The following is a 23148-nucleotide window of genomic DNA, read 5'->3' on the forward strand; positions in this document are numbered from 1 at the left end:
TAAATCTGTTGATGTTTTAGGTAAAACAGAAGAGTTCTGATTACCTAGACTTACAAAATATTTTTTTTTATAGATGTTGAATTAACATCGATAATTTCATTAAAGTATGGATTTTCACCCTTGATATGCTGATAGTAATATAAGAGTTCTGGTCTAGATTTTGATGTTTTTGTGTAGGTATATACCTGTTCTTTCTAAAACAGAAGAGCTCTGATTGTCTAGGCTTACAGAATATTTTTTTTCTAGATGTTTTAATAACATCGATAATTTCATTAAAGTATGGATGTTCACCCTTGATATGCTGATAGTATTGTTAGAGTTCTGGTCTAGATTTTAATGTTTTTGTATAGGTATATACCTGTTCTATGTAAAACAGAAGAGTTCTGATTGCCTAGACTTACAAAATATTTTTTTTCTAGATGTTTTATTAACATCGATAATTTCATCAAAGTGTTGGTGTTCAGCCTTGATATGCTGATAGTATTGTTAGAGTTCTGGTCTAAATTTTGATGTTTTTGTATAGGTATATACCTGTTCTATGTAAAACAGAAGAGTTCTGATTGCCTAGACTTACATATTTTTTTTCTAGATGTTTTAATAACATCGATAAATTCATCAAAGTATTGATGTTCACCCTTGATATGCAGATAGTATTGTAAGAGTTCTGGTCTAGGTTTTGATGTTTGTGTTTAGGTATATTTCTGTTCTATGTAAAACAGAAGAGTTCTGATTGCCTAGACTTACATAATATTTTTTTTCTAGATGTTTTAATCACATCGATAATGTCATCAAAGTATTGATGTTCACCCCTGATATGCTGATAGTATTATGAGAGTTCTGGATCAGATTTTGCTGTTTTTGTATAGATCTGTTGATGTTAAAGGTAAAACAGAAGAGTTCTGATTACCTAGACTTATAAAATAATTTTTATCCAGATGTTTAATTAACATCGATAATTTCATCAAAGTATTGATGTTCACCCTTGATATGCTGATAGTATTATAAGAGTTCTGGTCTAGGTTTTGATGATTTTGTATAGATATATACCTGTTCTTACTAAAACAGAAGAGTTCTGATTGCCTATGCTTATAGAATATTTTTTTTCTAGATGTTTTAATAACATCGATAATTTCATCAAAGTATGGATGTTCACCCTTGATATGCTGATAGTATTATAAGAGTTCTGGTCTAGGTTTTGATGTTTTTGTAAAAGTATATACCTGTTCTTTGTAAAACAGAAGAGTTCTGACTCCCTTGACTTACAAAGTATTTTTTTTTAGATGTTTTAATAACATCGATAATTTCATCAAAGTATTGATGTTCACCCTTGATATGCTGATAGCATTGTTAGAGTGCTGGTCTAGATTTTAATGTTTTTGTATAAGTATATACCTGTTCTATGTAAAACAGAAGAGTACTGATTGCCTAGACTTAGAAAATACTTTTTTCTAGATGTTTTAATAACATCGATAATTTCATCAAAGTATTGATGTTCACCCTTGATATGCTGATAGTACTATGAGAGTTCTGGATCAGATTTTGCTGTTTTTGTATAGATCTGTTGATGTTTCAGGTAAAACAGAAGAGTTCTGATTGCCTAGACTTACAAAATATTTTTTTTCTGGATGTTTTATTAACATCGATAATTTCATCAAAGTGTTGGTGTTCAGCCTTGATATGCTGATAGTATTGTTAGAGTTCTGGTCTAAATTTTGATGTTTGTGTATAGGTATATACCTGTTCTATGTAAAACAGAAGAGTTCTGATTGCCTAGACTTACATATTTTTTTTCTAGATGTTTTAATAACATCGATAAATTCATCAAAGTATTGATGTTCACCCTTGATATGCAGATAGTATTGTAAGAGTTCTGGTCTAGGTTTTGATGTTTGTGTTTAGGTATATTTCTGTTCTATGTAAAACAGAAGAGTTCTGATTGCCTAGACTTACATAATATTTTTTTTCTAGATGTTTTAATCACATCGATAATGTCATCAAAGTATTGATGTTCACCCCTGATATGCTGATAGTATTATGAGAGTTCTGGATCAGATTTTGCTGTTTTTGTATAGATCTGTTGATGTTATAGGTAAAACAGAAGAGTTCTGATTACCTAGACTTATAAAATAATTTTTATCCAGATGTTTAATTAACATCGATAATTTCATCAAAGTATTGATGTTCACCCTTGATATGCTGATAGTATTATAAGAGTTCTGGTCTAGGTTTTGATGATTTTGTATAGATATATACCTGTTCTTACTAAAACAGAAGAGTTCTGATTGCCTATGCTTATAGAATATTTTTTTTCTAGATGTTTTAATAACATCGATAATTTCATCAAAGTATGGATGTTCACCCTTGATATGCTGATAGTATTATAAGAGTTCTGGTCTAGGTTTTGATGTTTTTGTAAAAGTATATACCTGTTCTTTGTAAAACAGAAGAGTTCTGACTCCCTTGACTTACAAAGTATTTTTTTTAGATGTTTTAATAACATCGATAATTTCATCAAAGTATTGATGTTCACCCTTGATATGCTGATAGCATTGTTAGAGTGCTGGTCTAGATTTTAATGTTTTTGTATAAGTATATACCTGTTCTATGTAAAACAGAAGAGTACTGATTGCCTAGACTTAGAAAATACTTTTTTCTAGATGTTTTAATAACATCGATAATTTCATCAAAGTATTGATGTTCACCCTTGATATGCTGATAGTACTATGAGAGTTCTGGATCAGATTTTGCTGTTTTTGTATAGATCTGTTGATGTTTCAGGTAAAACAGAAGAGTTCTGATTGCCTAGACTTACAAAATATTTTTTTTCTAGATGTTTTATTAACATCGATAATTTCATCAAAGTGTTGGTGTTCAGCCTTGATATGCTGATAGTATTGTTAGAGTTCTGGTCTAAATTTTGATGTTTGTGTATAGGTATATACCTGTTCTATGTAAAACAGAAGAGTTCTGATTGCCTAGACTTACATATTTTTTTTCTAGATGTTTTAATAACATCGATAAATTCATCAAAGTATTGATGTTCACCCTTGATATGCAGATAGTATTGTAAGAGTTCTGGTCTAGGTTTTGATGTTTGTGTTTAGGTATATTTCTGTTCTATGTAAAACAGAAGAGTTCTGATTGCCTAGACTTACATAATACTTTTTTTCTAGATGTTTTAATCACATCGATAATGTCATCAAAGTATTGGTGTTCACCCCTGATATGCTGATAGTATTATGAGAGTTCTGGATCAGATTTTGCTGTTTTTGTATAGATCTGTTGATGTTATAGGTAAAACAGAAGAGTTCTGATTACCTAGACTTATAAAATAATTTTTATCCAGATGTTTAATTAACATCGATAATTTCATCAAAGTATTGGTGTTCACCCTTGATATGCTGATAGTATTGTAATAGTTATGGTCTAGGTTTTGATGTTTGTGTTTAGGAATATTTTTGTTCTATGTAAAACAGAAGAGTTCTGATTGCCTATGCTTGCAGAATATTTTTTTTCTAGATGTTTTAATAACATCGATAATTTCATCAAAGTATTGATGTTCACCCTTGATATGCTGATAGTATTGTTAAAGTTCTGGTCTAAATTTTAATGTTTTTGTATAGGTATATACCTGTTCTATGTAAAACAGAAGAGTTCTGATTACCTAGACTTACAAAATATTTTTTTTCCAGATGTTTAATTAACATCGATAATTTCATTAAAGTATGGATATTCACCCTTGATATGCTAATAGTATAATAAAAGTTCTGGTCCAGGTTTTGATGTTTTTGTATAGGTATATACCTGTTCTTTCTAAAACAGAAGAGTTCTGATTGCCTAGACTTACATAATATTGTTTTTCTAGATGTTTTAATCACATCGATAATGTCATCAAAGTATTGGTGTTCACCCCTGATATGCTGATAGTATTATGAGAGTTCTGGATCAGATTTTGCTGTTTTTGTATAAATCTATTGATCTTCTAGGTAAAACAGAAGAGTTCTGATTACCTAGACTTACAAAATATTTTTTTTCCAGATGTTTAATTAACATCGATAATTTCATTAAAGTATGGATGTTCACCCTTGATATGCTGATAGTATTATAAGAGTTCTGGTCTAGGTTTTGATGTTTTTGTATAGGTATATACCTGTTCTTACTAAAACAGAAGAGTTCTGATTGCCTATGCTTACAGAATATTTTTTTTCTAGATGTTTTATTAACATCGATAATTTCATCAAAGTATTGATGTTCACCCTTGATATGCTGATAGTATTATGAGAGTTCTGGATCAGATTTTGCTGTTTTTGTATAAATCTGTTGATCTTCTAGGTAAAACAGAAGAGTTCTGATTGCCTAGACTTACATAATATTTTTTTTCTAGATGTTTTAATCACATCGTTAATGTCATCAAAGTATTGGTGTTCACCCCTGATATGCTGATAGTATTATGAGAGTTTTGGATCAGATTTTGCTGTTTTTGTATAGATCTATTGATGTTTTAGGTAAAACAGAAGAGTTCTGATTACCTAGACTTACAAAGTATTTTTTTCTGTATATGTATATGTTTCAATAACATCGATAATTTCATCAAAGTATGGATGTTCACCCTTGATATGCTGATAGTATTATAAGAGTTCTGGTCTAGGTTTTGATGTTTTTGTATAAGTATATACCTGTTCTTTGTAAAACAGAAGAGTTCTGATTGCCTAGACTTACAAAGTATTTTTTTTCTAGATGTTTTAATAACATCGATAATTTCATCAAAGTATTGATGTTCACCCTTGATATGCTGATAGCATTGTTAGAGTGCTGGTCTAGATTTTAATGTTTTTGTATAGGTATATACTTGTTCTATGTAAAACAGAAGAGTTCTGATTGCCTAGACTTACATTTTTTTTTTCTAGATGTTTTAATAACATCGATAATTTCATCAAAATATTGATGTTCACCCTTGATATGCTGATAGCATTGTTAGAGTGCTGGTCTAGATTTTAATGTTTTTGTATAGGTATATACCTGTTCTATGTAAAACAGAAGAGTTCTGATTGCCTAGACTTACATATTTTTTTTCTAGATGTTTTAATAACATCGATAATTTCATCAAAGTATTGATGTTCACCCTTGATATGCAGATAGTATTGTAAGAGTTCTGGTCTAGGTTTTGATGTTTTTGTATAAATCTGTTGATGTTTTAGGTAAAACAGAAGAGTTCTGATTACCTAGACTTACAAAATATTTTTTTTTATAGATGTTGAATTAACATCGATAATTTCATTAAAGTATGGATTTTCACCCTTGATATGCTGATAGTAATATAAGAGTTCTGGTCTAGATTTTGATGTTTTTGTGTAGGTATATACCTGTTCTTTCTAAAACAGAAGAGCTCTGATTGTCTAGGCTTACAGAATATTTTTTTTCTAGATGTTTTAATAACATCGATAATTTCATTAAAGTATGGATGTTCACCCTTGATATGCTGATAGTATTGTTAGAGTTCTGGTCTAGATTTTAATGTTTTTGTATAGGTATATACCTGTTCTATGTAAAACAGAAGAGTTCTGATTGCCTAGACTTACAAAATATTTTTTTTCTAGATGTTTTATTAACATCGATAATTTCATCAAAGTGTTGGTGTTCAGCCTTGATATGCTGATAGTATTGTTAGAGTTCTGGTCTAAATTTTGATGTTTTTGTATAGGTATATACCTGTTCTATGTAAAACAGAAGAGTTCTGATTGCCTAGACTTACATATTTTTTTTCTAGATGTTTTAATAACATCGATAAATTCATCAAAGTATTGATGTTCACCCTTGATATGCAGATAGTATTGTAAGAGTTCTGGTCTAGGTTTTGATGTTTGTGTTTAGGTATATTTCTGTTCTATGTAAAACAGAAGAGTTCTGATTGCCTAGACTTACATAATATTTTTTTTCTAGATGTTTTAATCACATCGATAATGTCATCAAAGTATTGATGTTCACCCCTGATATGCTGATAGTATTATGAGAGTTCTGGATCAGATTTTGCTGTTTTTGTATAGATCTGTTGATGTTAAAGGTAAAACAGAAGAGTTCTGATTACCTAGACTTATAAAATAATTTTTATCCAGATGTTTAATTAACATCGATAATTTCATCAAAGTATTGATGTTCACCCTTGATATGCTGATAGTATTATAAGAGTTCTGGTCTAGGTTTTGATGATTTTGTATAGATATATACCTGTTCTTACTAAAACAGAAGCGTTCTGATTGCCTATGCTTATAGAATATTTTTTTTCTAGATGTTTTAATAACATCGATAATTTCATCAAAGTATGGATGTTCACCCTTGATATGCTGATAGTATTATAAGAGTTCTGGTCTAGGTTTTGATGTTTTTGTAAAAGTATATACCTGTTCTTTGTAAAACAGAAGAGTTCTGACTCCCTTGACTTACAAAGTATTTTTTTTTAGATGTTTTAATAACATCGATAATTTCATCAAAGTATTGATGTTCACCCTTGATATGCTGATAGCATTGTTAGAGTGCTGGTCTAGATTTTAATGTTTTTGTATAAGTATATACCTGTTCTATGTAAAACAGAAGAGTACTGATTGCCTAGACTTAGAAAATACTTTTTTCTAGATGTTTTAATAACATCGATAATTTCATCAAAGTATTGATGTTCACCCTTGATATGCTGATAGTACTATGAGAGTTCTGGATCAGATTTTGCTGTTTTTGTATAGATCTGTTGATGTTTCAGGTAAAACAGAAGAGTTCTGATTGCCTAGACTTACAAAATATTTTTTTTCTGGATGTTTTATTAACATCGATAATTTCATCAAAGTGTTGGTGTTCAGCCTTGATATGCTGATAGTATTGTTAGAGTTCTGGTCTAAATTTTGATGTTTGTGTATAGGTATATACCTGTTCTATGTAAAACAGAAGAGTTCTGATTGCCTAGACTTACATATTTTTTTTCTAGATGTTTTAATAACATCGATAAATTCATCAAAGTATTGATGTTCACCCTTGATATGCAGATAGTATTGTAAGAGTTCTGGTCTAGGTTTTGATGTTTGTGTTTAGGTATATTTCTGTTCTATGTAAAACAGAAGAGTTCTGATTGCCTAGACTTACATAATATTTTTTTTCTAGATGTTTTAATCACATCGATAATGTCATCAAAGTATTGGTGTTCACCCCTGATATGCTGATAGTATTATGAGAGTTCTGGATCAGATTTTGCTGTTTTTGTATAGATCTGTTGATGTTATAGGTAAAACAGAAGAGTTCTGATTACCTAGACTTATAAAATAATTTTTATCCAGATGTTTAATTAACATCGATAATTTCATCAAAGTATTGAGGTTCACCCTTGATATGCTGATAGTATTGTTAGAGTTCTGGTCTAGATTTTGATGGTTTTGTATAGGTATATATCTGTTCTTTGTAAAACAGAAGAGTTCTGATTGCCTAGACTTACAAAGTATTTTTTTTTCAGATGTTTTAATAACATCGATATTTTATCAAAGTATTGATGTTCTCCCTTGATATGCTGATAGTATTGTAAGAGTGAATGATGAAGTGACGCAGATTTAAAATATGTAAACAGTGAAGTGAGGACTGAGAAAATAAGTACAGGCGAGTAGCTTTAAGACATTAACACATTGAAAACTATTTTGGATATTTAAATAGCTAAAATCAAAATGAAATAGGAAGAGAACTTGAAACTTGTCTTATTGTTTTTCACTCCTACCGCCCAAAAAAGTAATTCGATTTAATGTAAGTCCAAAAAGTTTTTGGATTGTTCATAATCGATTGTTCAACTTTTTCTAGGTACGAATGATGACATTGTTTTTCAAGTTGTCGTACCCTATCACGCAGCAATTTAAATGCCTCAAGATCCGCTGTATTACCATAAGTCTTGTATTTACGAAAATATTGGTTTTTTTCTTTAATCAACTTAATCAACGCTTTGGAATACCAGGCAGGAAATGACTTGTTATTAGACTGTGCAACTGGTATATATTTATCGATAAGTGAGTTAATAAAGTCATAAAAATACTGAACAGATTCAATAACAGTTCTGTTAGAAAATTCCTGCACCCAGTCAATTTGTGAAATTTCAAAATTAATCTTATTGTAATCCCTTCGGTAAAATAAACTCTTAGTAGCCGACGTAGGTTTTAAATTGTTGACAGAGATGAATTCGGCAGTAATAAGCAAAGCACTATGCAGTTGATCTATAGGTACCAACGTATCAGGACACTCCTTGACATTAACTGTCTCATTTGAAATTACCAAGTCCAAGATTCTGCCCTGACTATTTAGAACGCCGTTATATTGAGACAGGCCGAGCATATTCAACTCGTCAACAAGTAAACATTCATCAGCTGTTAGGAAGTTCGACGGGTTATATGATAGATCGTAATTTAAATGCCATTTAATGCTGCTCATATTAAAGTCACCGATTAGTAGGTATTTATCAAGTGGATTTTGTAACATTATGTCATTAAGTTTACTAAAATAATTATCCAACTGCTGAGAAAATGAATTACACAAGTTTTGTTTACATATGTACAATACGCAGAGATGGACTTTAATAGGCGGTCGGTGGTAATTTTTTAGAGTTAGTGTTATCCACAAATCCTCAGCGGTTGAGTGAAAAGTCTGTTGCGGGGTAATAAACAAATCCTTACGCGTCGCTAATAAAACAACTCCACCTCTCGATTGTTCCAGCGCATCGTAATCTCGATCGCGCCTCCACACCACATATTGATCACTAAAAATTTCGCTGTCGGCTATTCCGTCCAACAACCAAGATTCCGTTATAACAATAATATCGTAATTGGTTAAAGAAATGTTGCGTTTAAATGTTCCACCTTCGTTCTAAGCCCTCTCACATTCTGGTAATATAATATATTCAAACCTGTGTTATACATTGATATATTTAATAATATAAGAAATAGAATTGCTACAATTTAATTCGTATGTAAGGTAAATAGATAAAAAGTAATACTGCAAGGAATTCGTGGTTAAAGAGTAAAGAGTGCAAAAAGGCGAATAGGGATTACGCGTGCGAAAGAACGGGGTAGTTATATTTTTAGTATTATTCACTACAAGCATAAAAAACAGTAGGTAAGCAATACAAAAGGCTACCGAGCTCGAACAATAGATGAGTCGGGGAATGGAATGCGCTCCAGGAGTGCAAAACAGTTTTAACAAAGACATGTCAAAGGCTATGTAAACATTATCAATATATCGATGATTACAAAAAAAATAAATACAAAATATTATAGCATGCATTATGTGTATAATAAGGTGATGAATAATAATATATTTGTAGAAATAAACATAGCAAGATAAAAAACACTCTAAATAAGTCTGTTTAAATCCTTCTCAGAATTTATTATAACTACTTTGGAAGTATCATTTTTACGCACGTGTATTTTTCCAAACTTTACCCACACATATTTATTTATTTATTTATTTATGTACACAAAATTATATACAGGAGCATTTATTACAATAATTCTAGTACAAAGGTGCTACTTATTTCACAAGAAATCTCTTCCAGTAGACCCATGAGAGGAAAGATGAATTTTAGAGCGGTATGGCGTGTGCATAAATAACGTTTAACATATTTAACTAAACATACATGCTAGTACTTAAATAAATGACAGTAATAAACTACATAAACATACCAATATATATATAATATATATAAGTCTATTTGGAGAGATAATAGTCTTTAACTCGTCGTTTGAATGAAGAGAGAGTTTGGGAATCGCGAATATCATGCGGTAAGGAATTCCACAGTCGTACAGCATGAGTAGAGAAGGAGAAAGAGTAGAAGGAAGTCTTGTGGGTAGGAATAGTAAGAATGGTGCGCAAATGGGATCTGCAAGGAGAATTAGACGAATGACGGAAAGAGAAACGATCTTTAAGATAGGAAGGAAAGGCGGGATTAAATAAAATATTAAAAAGAAGACAGAGAATGCGAGTATTTCTACGAAAGCGAATGGGAAGCCATTTCAGCTTAGTACGGTAAATGGAAACATGATCGTATTTTCTTAAGCCAAAAATGAAACGGATACAGAGGTTTTGTAACCGTTCCAATTTATCCAGTTGCTCCTCTGTGGCATCAAGATAGCACGCATCAGCATAGTCCAGAATAGGAAGAATCAGACTCTGCATGAGAGAGACCCTTGTTTGAAAAGGTAGGAAATATTGAAGGCATCTTAGAGTATGAAAAGAGTAGTAGATCTTACGACTAACCTCCTTAACATGGGCCGACCAGTTAAGGTTTGAATCCATAGTAAGACCAAGGTTCCTTGCAGATTTGGTGAATTCAATTGGAGAACCATTATAGTACAGGCTTGGCAGTATATCAATGTTGATTTGATTGCACATATAATAACTACCAATTATCATAGCCTTAGATTTGACAGGATTAACCAAGAGACCATAACACTTCGCCCATTCAGAAACCCGATCAAGTTCCGCATTCATCTCCGCAATGGCTGTCAAGGAGTCTTTCTCTTTAAAATGACAATATATTTGTAAATCATCAGCGAAAAGATGATAATTGCATGTCAGTAGTTTAGAGACTGATGTTATAAATACCGAAAATAGCAACGGCGAGAGTATATCGCCCTGAGGCACACCAGCACTAAGTTTACACCAATCAGAAACCGACTCACCAACACGGACAAGCTGTGATCGATCGCGAAGATATGAATCAAACCATGATAGGGAAGAGGGAGAGATATTAGTTGACCGCAGCACGCCCAACAAAACGTCAAAGTCAATAGAATTAAATGCACTAGTGAAATCCAGTAACACAATCAAAGTGAGTGACTTATTTTCCATTGCCCAACGGATGTCGTCCGTTACATTAATTAGAGCGGTGGTTGTGCTATGTCCAGGTCTGAAACCAGATTGAAATGGGCTAATAAGATTATTTTTATAGAGAAATGAAGAAAACTGGTTGTGTGAAAGATGTTCAAGAACTTTAGAGAGGTATGGTAAAATAGATATAGGACGAAGGTCAGAGAAGGATGAAGGATTAGAAGTTTTTGGCAATGGTATAACATTAGCCCGCTTCCAAGCCAAAGGAAACGTACCCGATGAAAATGAATAATTAAAGATGTGAGTTAGTACTGGTAGTAGTATGGGTAAAAGTAAACTGATCATCTTGGAGCATACTAAGTCGTTTCCCACTGCATCAGAAGAAATATGTTGAATAGCTTTAGTGACGTCATCTTGAAGAACTGCAGAAAACTCAAAGGCAGGATAAGTGGGGGTGGGTATATCTAATAATTTGGAGAGAGTAGCAGATTTAATAGTTGGATCTAAACTTATAGGGGGATGTGAGAAATGTTTATTGAGATCATTAAGGTTAAAATGAGAGAAAGTAGAAGAAGAAGATTTTCCCACACCAACAGACCTCAAAAATTTCCACGTCTCGGCAGGGCAGGTCTCGTCACGACATGAACGACTACACCGGTTGCGAAGCATCTTGTAAAACTGCAAATTACGTTCAGACGGACATCTCTTATATCGCCGTTTTGCTTTATCCCTGCGTGCCATCCACTCCTTAATTTCCAAAGTAAGCCAAGGGGCAGGTTTATGTTTTACTTTGACACGACGCAATGGTGCATGGCTGTCAAATAATGTGAGAATCATGGTGTTGAGAATTTCAACTTTATTGTTTATATTATTCTCATTGAAAATTAAGGTCCAATCAATGGTCAATGAGTCCCTAGTCAATGCCTCCACGTCAATACCCTTGAAATTTCGGACAGTTCGGTACTGTAACTTACGCTTAGGGGCACGAATCAGGTATGATAAGTAAAGGAGATCGTGATGTGAAAACGGAGCAGTAAGTTGACCATGACAGGCGACATTGTCAAGAGAAGAGGTAATTATAAGGTCTAACAGGGATGGGACGATGCCCGGTGCATGATGTGTTGTTGAAAGTGGTAAGATATTCAAGTTATAAGAAGACACAATGTTTTGAATTTGAAGGGAACGAGAATCGTTTTTAATGAGACACGTATTAAAATCACCCATTATAACAATGTGTTCATAGATGGGACGAAGTTCATCTAAAAGAGAATCAAATGTACTGAAATAATTAATATGGAGACTAGGAGAATAAAATACCGCAAGAAGTATTTTAGCGTGAAGCATATTCAATTCAAGGAAAATAAATTCAGCAGTTGCTGAATAAGTGGAGGGGGAACTGCGTAGAATTTTATAGGGAATTGAATTTCGGATGTAAACAGCGACACCACCACAAGCTGCACCAACTCTGTCATTGCGAATAAGGTTAAAATTATTTAAATCGACAAGAGAAGAATGTAGTGAGGGTTTTAGGAAAGATTCCGAAACAAGTATTGCATCTAAATGGGCACAATCAAATGAGGTTACGAAATCTGGGAAATGCCCAAGGATACTTTGTGCATTTATATGTACAATGTTAAAATTTCGAGGATAATCTGAAAAAATCCTAGACAGATCATCGCATAATAGCTGTCCAGGTGTGAAATCCGTATCCGCACTGAGAAAACTACAAAAAGAAGACGAGCAAGAAAAATAACTCTCATTAATATCCATAAAAGACAATTAACAAAATATTAATAGTTTAACATAAAAATAATAATAAATAATGTAACTATAATAACAAGCAATAAATTACCCGCCAAACTCACCCATTGCTCACTACTCACAAAATTTAATAATCACAGTTCCGCAAAATTATACAAATATAAAAAGAATTACAAGTTAAGGAAAAATACTGAACAAAAGAAAAAAAAGAAAAACTGCTACAAACATTACGGCTTGGAACAAAACGCAGCAATTAACAATTAAACCCTGATGACAACATCACAGCAGAAATGACAGTGGCAGTGATTGTTAGTCCAAGGTGACAGGTGAATGACAATCATGATAATGACAATTGGATTAAAAACATGACAATAACAGACTGTGAGGTGTGACAGTGAATTTCAATACATAACAATAACCAGTAAATTTTATTTGAGATTAATATTTTAAAATAGAGGTAAGAGTGATTTTCAAAAAAGAAAAATTAAAGCAATACCTACATTAATGTTAACAATAAATGTACCGCCACCTTGGACTACAGAAAAACCCATTAACAATAATACCGGTCATTCACTCACGACCACGCAATCTGCTCGCTTTAGGGGCTACAGGGGCCTTACTGGAGCCAGCTTTTTGCTTGCGAGTGACTGCCGGGCCCGTCTCTCTACCATCGGAACTTGTTTCGGCAATCGGGTGGGCAGCAATAAGGGCTTGCACTTCGGAGAGGGACTCCAGCTTACGACGAGACTTGTTAGGGAGCAAGACAATGATTTTTCCCTGGACGGTCCAGCAATTCTTCACACCAAAGTGGCGACGTGCGGTGATGAATGCCTTATGCCGGGCATTGGTTAAAAATTCAGATACCGTAATCCCAGAACCCTTCAGAGTAACTTTGCTGTCCCACACTAAAGTTCTGGAATCCATATTACAAAAACGCACGATAATCGGTCGGGTCTTGTCACGACGGGAGCCCAGCCTATGACAAACAGCTAAATCACTTCCTACAACACTACCCAATTTCATGTTGTCACAAAGTATGCGAAGCACAGAATCTTGGACATTCTCGCTATCTTTCTCTGGAACCCCATGCAGCATCAGTACTTTTCTTCGCATCATGGTTTCATGTCTGTCCTGACCGAGAGAGAGCAAATCTATCTGTGATTTTATGACAGACAATGATTGCAAGACAAATTTCTTAAAATCACTGAACTCACGTGCAAGTGATGACAAATCAGGGTGTCTTGGCGAAGTCCCGGAAGCAATCTGTAGCAACTTGTCCTCATATTCCTGCATTCTAGTTTGAAATGTTCTTTGAAGATCTTCAAAGCTCAGCCCATGAGTAGCCTCCATAATGCAGAATAGTTATTATGTGATATTATGTGATAATTGACAGGATTATTATGTGAGATGAGCGCAGGTGAGTCTGGCAGCAAACTTATCTACTTTTAGCCAGAGTTTTACTTGATTATAAATTTTAATGAATTATTATTGTGGAGCTATGTTTTTTTTCGTATTTCCGCCGCGCCTACCCGCAAAGGGAATGTATGTATGAAGGGAATGTAATGACATACTGATATCCATGCACTTCCTTGAGTGTAGATTTCGTTTTCGTCAACAAATTCTTGGTCTCCGCAGTCAGATGATCATTAACGTAAACGCGCTGGGCATTATCGGGGTAGCCAATGTCTCTGGCAGAAAGGTTTTTTTCAAAATTCAAAATTCAAAAATTCAAAATTTTTTATTCATTATTATAGGATACTATTATATCGCTTAATAATTGTCGTATGGTTTAACAACTTGGTTGACGTCAAATAAATTACTTAAAAACTAAGTTTACTGCCGCTTCCAAGGCGTCAGTGCAGAAGAAGCGGTAACAAACTGCTGGTTCTTTATGGACCTCGCTGCCGCCACAAAATCCTCTTTCATATACCTATTAGTGAAGTTCACTACTATCGACTTATCCTTAGAGTTGTGAATCGGTACTCTGGCAATATAATTTATATAAGTTATATAGGACATTTGATGTGCTTCCCGAGAAAATCCATGACATCAAAAAGGTTTTCGTGCTGCTTGATGGGTACTCCCTTTATCTCAGCGTTGTTAAGCCTAGACCACTGTTCCTTAGCAGCAAGTGACTGCTTGCACCTAAGAAGATCCGCTTGGGTTGCCCGTAGGGATTCCTTTAAGCTATCAACTTCAGAGAGTTTAGCCTCGATAACCTCTATTCTCTGGGTGCATTCATTTAATTTTTCACTATTAAAGTCATAAACAACTTGAAGTTCTTGTAACTCATTCTTGATAGCTCTGATGTCCTGTGCTAATGTGGGCAAATTTGAAAGCTGATACTTTATATCCCTTAACTCACCGAAGATCTTCTCAAGGGACATCGGTTCATCGCAACCAGTGCCTGCACTTGCTGAACCCTTGCAGTTAGCACATTTCCAGGCTGCCCTTCTATCTGCACCTAGCTTTCTATAGCCTGATTCCGTTATTCCAGCACAACCAAAGTCGTACAAGTAGATGTTTATTGGGAATTCTGGGACACTTTTGTGTCCCAGAATTCCCAATAAACAAAATTCGATTCATTCTAAACATAAAACATTAGTCGAATGCACTCACCTGACTCCATTATAAAATTGATAAGAATCACCCGCGAGCTCGTGGAAAGATCACGCACCGAACACACTTCCTAATTCCTAACTGATGATCGGTTGAAAGCACCATGGTAAGTAACTTTCTGCGAGCCCGTGGTAAGATCACGCACCGACCATACTTCCTAATTCCTAACTGATGATTGGCTGGAAGAAACCATGGTAAGTAAACTTCCTGCGAGCCCATGGTAAGATCACGCACCAACCACACTTCCTAATTCCTAACTGATGATTGGCTGGAAGAAACCATGGTAAGTAAACTTCCTGCGAGCCCATGGTAAGATCACGCACCAACCACACTTCCTAATTCCTAACTGATGATTGGCTGGAAGAAACCGTGGTAAGTAAACTTCCTGCGAGCCCGTGGTAAGATCACGCACCAACCACACTTCCTAATTCCTAACTGATGATTGGCTGGAAGAAACCGTGGTAAGTAAACTTCCTGCGAGCCCGTGGTAAGATCACGCACCAAACACACTTCCTAATTCCTAACTGATGATTGGCTGGAAGAAACCGTGGTAAGTAAACTTCCTGCGAGCCCGTGGTAAGATCACGCACCAACCACACTTCCTAATTCACTTTGGTTAACAATAATAGCAGAAAATTTAAATTATAAATAAACAGACCGACATTATAATCTTAATAAATTATCACACACAACACAACATCACAACTTAGTTCTTAGCAACAAAATGGTCTAATGTACGAACGAGTGAAATACGCAAAGTAAGCAGATACACAGTAATTAAGGGTGTTTACACACTTACTGAGTAAACACTTTTATATCAATTGTAATTTGTTTGAAAGACAAAACCACTTTCAGGTATGTACTCATAGGTATATGTACTAGAATTTGGGCTACATTCCAGCTTTCTTATGGTTACGTACTATTGCTTTATCAAGCACCGTGTTAGTTAAGTCTACGTAATCAATATTATTATTAGAGAATAACATGGATCCCTATTGAAACTTGTAGATGTAATTGGACAACCGCTGCCTACTTAAGGATTTCATAGGTATGTATGTAACACAGAATATCAATACCATACTTTGAGTTTGTAAGTAAATTAAGTGTGTAGTCGTCCTAATAACAATATGCAGACATGCAAATGCAATATAATAAAAATTATGTCTAAGCATTAGCGGATGTGCTTTGTAGAATGATGATGATCGAATATCAAAGTAAGTTTTGTAACAAAATACATAATTTGTTTATACCGATCTCTCATCCGCCGTGTGGTTCCTGGCACCAATGAAAAATAGGGCCTCTCCATCTCTTTCCCATGGATGTCGCAAGAGGCGAGTAAGAAATAGGCTTCAGCGTGGTCTGTCAGCCTTTCAAGGTTGTTGGCTCTGTCTACCCCGTCAGGAATGTAGACGTGATTATATGGATGGATGGACTATTTCTCATTAGAGCGTGTTCCTGGTTGCATCCTCAAGGGTATTGCTTGGGAGCCCGGGGTCCGCTACATTTTGTTTATACCAATATTAAATGTTTCTCAAAGCTTTCAACGCATACATTTAACATTAAAACCTTATTCATGAATTTCTTCATTTTAATCTAATTAATATTGGTTTTTTAATGGGGTATGGTAATCATTATAAATCCTATGTCTCCATCGTTCTCATAAATTATACTATATAATCTATATTTTGAAAAAATTGTGGGCTCTGTCTACCCCAAAAGAGATATGGGCGTGATTATACATAATTATGTATGTATATCCTATATAAATCGGTTGAATAGTTTATGCGATAAAAATATTTTCTATTCATAACAAACAATATTATCTATGATGACTTGCTTTAGGAAAGAATTAGGCTAATAAAGTTGGAATTCTTTTTGTATATTATGAGCTATCAACTTGCTACTATTTGAATCTCTATTCTATCATAACCCTTACAGTTAAATGTGACCTTTCAGTCTTTTTAAATCTGTTAGCTCTGTCTACCCCTGATTAATGGTTACTAACATAGTTTACCCATTGTCAAAGACAACAACCAGGGTTGAAGACTTTTTTATGTTCAACCTACAATGTCTAATACAAGAAGAACAGCATCCGATGACCTCCCACTTAATCACCTCTTACAATGCCCGCAGGCAGATATTGGGTGGTGTTTTTCTACTCTGTCAGCACCACACGATTCCTGATATTTTAATATTATTCTTGTACAGCAAATTGTGTAGTCATTGTATTCGAATGCAATGATGACCCTCGTGACATAGTGGTTAACAAGTCTGCCCGTAACTTGAGGTCTCGGGTTTGATCACAACTGAATTAAGATATACTTACATTTTACATTTAAGTATCTGGATCTGGGATTTATATATTCTGCTTACATTATGATTCGATTTTATCTTCAAACCAAATGTTGGAGATAAGTATTTTAAAAAATAAATTGATAGTTGACAATATTATCATCTTTACTTAGTACTCAAATTATAAAAATTAAAATATTAATACATGTATCGGTTTGAACTACGTATTTTTTTTTAAATATAAACCTAACTTTTTTATCAAGTATTAAAAAAAATATATACCTTCACCGTTAGTTGTTAAGGTTCACATTAGTCTAAGATATTGATTATCAATAATTAAATTCAGAATCAACCTACGCTTGACCAATTTTTTTGATGAGCAAGTGATATTTTCTGTTTAAATAGACGGGCAATGAAGAAAATTAAATTATTATTTGTGAGTGCTCCGGAACCGCTGCGCCAAAAGAACTGCTGTATAAATACTGCATATTTTTCATAAATTTGAAAAATGTTAGTAAGTATTAAATATTTTTTTTTTTTTTTTTTTTTTTTTTTTTTTTTTTTTTTTTTTTCTCTTGTTTAGGGAAAAATGCTTATCTTCATGCAGAACGTATAGAAGCCGGTCAGGGCTTGTTAACTCAACACAATTTTTCCTATGTCTCTTACTTGCAAAAAAATAATTATTAAAATATATTAAAAAATGAAAAATATTTTTTATTTTTACAGAACAAAAAAGAACATTTTTAACATCCTCCAAGCAGAGAAAGCCGGTTGCAGCAAACCAAGGAATCGCGGTGGAGAAGTAACGTCAAGTTTCTCCAGCAAAGTTTCGACGGGGACCTCTCGACGTGCTTTGAAGACCGAGGGTGATTATTTTGTGGATCTTAAGGTCTACAAAACACAGGATTACGTGAACAACCCTGCTGATGCTCGTTATAAAAAGGCTCTTATAACGGTGAAGCTACAGTGTGATGAATCCACAAAGTCTTGGGAATCACTACAAGCCTTCCTAGGACGAGCTTGGAGTCTATTTGAGGAGGTAGAACCCGTGTACTATAGTCACAAGGTTAATTTTAAGTAAAAAAATAAGACTCCTTCCTTCGGCATAAATTACCTATTACTTTTGTGTTAATTTTCGTCTTAAATGTTTTCAATGTAAGTAGTGTAATAAGTAATAAATCATTAATTATTTCTTTATTTTGGATTCAAGTTTCATCAAAAAATCCTTTAACATGCCTTTCTGTACTGTGTGTAACTCATCTATACACAATAAATCATGGGTTGGTCATTTGAGAAGCAATTTACATGAAAAGAATAATCATACTATAAAATATGATGATGGTATAGAAATGGTCAGCACTGCATTTCGAAATCGTATTTTAACTTACAAGATAATAGCGAATACTGAATCTCAATCATCCTCTTTAGATGTATTTTTTAATGAAATTCATGTTAAATTAAAATCGCTTTTAGATAAATACCTGGGACAACACACGTGTGTGAAAGTGAATTTTGAATTATTTGGTACATTCGTACAATTCAAAGATAACTCGCAATCAGTTAAGTCATTTATTACCAAAAACAAAATATTATATTTTGATTATGATTTCAACAAACTGTATTTAGAGACAGTTTTGAAATTTAAAAAAAGTATTGAGGAATTCGAACATCGCGACAGTGGGTGGTCATTTTTAAACATTTTATACATGGAGGTCAATCTTAATAAATACCAACCTCTAGCCGGTTCCAGTTTTATAAGTTTACCTAAATCAATTCAATCTAAAAAAGCATGTTTAAATATTATAAATAAGGATCAGTATTGCTTTTTATGGTGCGTGACAGCAGCTTTATATCCAACCAAGAAACGGCCTAACCGAACATCGTCATATCCACATTTTTACAATCTTTTTGATACAAGCGGTATGTCATTTCCTGTTACTTTTCATGACATAAAAATATTAAGTTTATCATATATAGTTTAAAAAATAACAAATCTATTGTAGGCTCTTTATACAAATCAGAAATGGATAGGAACAGAAATTTCAAAATTATTCATTTACTCTTTTTAGAAAATAAAAATTCCTCTCATTATTGTTTAATAAAAGACTGTTCTAGACTTTTTAGAAGTCAAATCACATCACATCACGGTAAGGTTTATTTTTGTGATTTTTGTTTACTAAATTTTAGGACTTTAGTAGAAGTTGACACTCATCCATGTGGAGGTGTAGTGACCGTTTTGCCTGACAACAGGTCACTGATACAATTTAAAAATTATGAGCGTAAACAAAATATGCCCTTTTGTATTTATGCTGATTTTGAATCAATGCTCCAAACTAACGCTGACATAAGCTGCTCTTCTAATAACACTATGACTTTGAACAAACACATACCTATAGCGTTTGCATACCATATTGTTTGTTGTGACAATACTGACTATAATAGTTACGTATCATACCGCGGCCCAGATTGTGCTAGAAGGTTTGTAGAGTCTATTATCAAAGACGTAAAGAAAATATATGATATAGTTAACGAACCGGTCCCAATGATATTTACTTATGATGATGAAACGGAGTTTATCAAAGCAACTCGCTGCCATATTTGTAACAACTTTGTATTTTCGGACCGGGTATGCGACCATTGTCATGTCACCGGTCGCTACAGAGGACCTGCCCACCCACAATGCAATTTGCAATTTAAACGTCCCTCGTTTGTACCCATCTTTTTCCACAACCTAGCCGGTTATGACTGTCACTTATTCATTAAAGCTTTGGCTGAAGTTCCTGGTGACATAAAAATTATACCCAAAACTAAAGAAAACTATGTTTCATTCACCAAATTTGTACCGGTTTCAAATGATCAGTTTTATCAGCTTCGTTTTGTTGATTCATTTAAATTTCTAGCTACAAGTTTAAGTAAATTATCAGACACTTTGAAACCAGATGAATTTAAATACCTTAAAAATTTTTACCCCTGTGATGAGAAATTTCAGTTACTTACTCGTAAAGGTGTATATCCGTACGAGTACATGAGCTCATGGGAACGTTATCAAGAAAGTCAACTTCCCGCAAAAGAATTATTTTACAGTTCGCTGAATGACGAACATATCTCCGATGAGGATTACAGGCATGCGAATTTAATTTGGTCAACCTTTAAAATTTCTGACCTAGGTTCATATACGGATCTCTATTTGAAAACTGATGTGCTATTACTATCAGATATTTTTGAAAGTTCGTCGGACTTGCAAACAGCATTATCAGTTGGATCCAGCATTTTATTTGACCGCACCTAGTCTATCTTTTGATGCAATGTTGCTTAAAACAGGCGTTCAGTTAGAGCTTATCAATGATTTATCTATGATTCGAATGTTACAACAGGGCATTCGCGGCGGTGTGTGCCTATGTTCCCATAGACATGCTAAAGCAAATAATTCTTTCTTACCTGATTACAAACCCTTAGAGCCTACATCGTATATTACTTATATCGACTGCAACAATTTATGTGGGTTCAGTATGTGTCAATATTTACCATTATCCAATTTTAGGTTTCTTAATCAAAATGAAATCAATACATTGGATATAATTCAAGTAGAAAATGATGCTGACTATGGGTTTATACTAGAGGTAGACCTAGTTTATCCTAAGCACTTGCATAATTTACATAATGATTTACCATTTTGTCCAGAAAAATGCATTCCACCTGGTGGTAAAAATCACAAACTCATTCCGAATTTATATGATAAATTTTATTATGTAATTCATTACATTCATTTAAAAACTTGTTTAAAACATGGACTGATTTTGAAAAAAATACATAGGGTAATAACATTTATTTAATTATTATTAATACGTATTTAAAACAATATATTGATTTGAATACTACTTTAAGACAAAAAAGTTCATCCGCTTTTGAACAAGATTTTTTTAAACTGTTGAACAATAGCGTTTTTGGAAAAACTTTAGAAAACAATGAGAAGCGAGTTAATGTGCACCTGGTTAATCAGTGGGATGATAATGAAAATCTTACTAAAAAAAGAAATTGTGCTCAAAAACTTATCGCACGTCCAAATTTCCACAGTGCAACAGTTTTTTCTGATAATTTAGTAGCTGTTCAATTAAACCCTGAAGAAATTATTTTGAACAAACCCATTTACATTGGTTTTACTGTTTTAGAACTTTCTAAAAGTCATATGTATGATTTTCATTACTACAACCATACATACAACCCCATTACAAAGTTAAGATGTGTTACACTGATACAGATAGTTTTATATATCATATACAAACAAATAACTTTTATTATGATTAAAAAAATACTTTTTACATTATTTTGATACTAGTAATTGTGAAAGTAATGAATATAGTTTACCAATTCAAAATAAAAAAGTTCCTGGTCTATTTAAACTTGAAATGGGGACTAAAGTTATAACCGAATTTGTTGGACTTCGATCGAAGTTATATTGTATTAAAACCACCAATAGCACAATAAAAAAAGCAAAAGGAATTAAGAGAAACATTGTGCGTGATTTTAATGTATCGGATTATGAAAAATCTTTGCATGAAGGTAACGTAATTCGTAAAACAAATATTTTATTTAAATCAATTAAACATGAATTATTTACATGTGCCGTAAATAAAATTGCTTTATCAGCTGATGATGATAAGAGAGCCATATCAAAGAATAAGATTTCGACTAAAGCATGGGGGCACACAAGTATATTTAGTTGTTAACAGGTTTTGAAAATGGATACTTATTTGTTAAATTTAAATGTTTTAAAAAACATACATATTTGTAACATATTTCATATTTTGTTTATATTCTAAGTCAGAAAATGTCTGTATTGTTTGTAAATATATTAGGAAAAAGAATAAAATGGGTATAATAAAATAATAAATTGTTTTATTAATTCATATTTTTAAAATAAAAAGTTTTATAAAGAAACTTGTGACGAAAGAATACTATGAACATGCTCACAAGGGATAAATTACATAAATTGAGCCCTACAGTAAGTTGTAAACTTGAGTCGCAAAATACTAACTCAACAATACCATATTTTGTTAATTCATGTATGGAAAACCGTACTCGGGACAAACTGAAAAAACAGATCGTGTTACATCTTGACCCGGTCGGGGATCGAACCCGAGGTCTCCGGGTCTCAGTTCAGCTTGATAACCGCTGAGCCACGGAGCTCGTCAAACCGCTGTGTGGACGAAGCGTTCTGTGCATGTATTTTTTGTTCATTGTAATAAATTTTATTGATATACCTTGGTATCTAATTACAATATGAATGAACGTGTTCTAACGTGAATAGTAATTTGAACGACTATGACACAAAACATTTTAGCAAGGACAAAATCGCGCCGCGCATGCATTTTTATTTGAGTGCAGTGCGCAAACTGTATGTGACATGTATCACTTTTGTACGATCAAGCGCATAGTCCACACCACAGGACGTTGCTTCCAATAAATTTAAGTATTTAAAAACTAAAACAATGGTAAGTTGCTTTATATATTTAATTGTTTCTTATAGATATAAGATTGATTTAATGTTATTCTAAATTTATGTTTTTTTACAGACGCCGCAATACGTAGATGATGTGACTGCGAATTCAGATAATGAAACATTTATTCCCGGTT

The sequence above is a fragment of the Amyelois transitella genome, chromosome W (assembly GCF_032362555.1).
Source record: "Amyelois transitella isolate CPQ chromosome W, ilAmyTran1.1, whole genome shotgun sequence".
In the NCBI taxonomy this organism is placed as follows: domain Eukaryota; kingdom Metazoa; phylum Arthropoda; class Insecta; order Lepidoptera; family Pyralidae; genus Amyelois; species Amyelois transitella.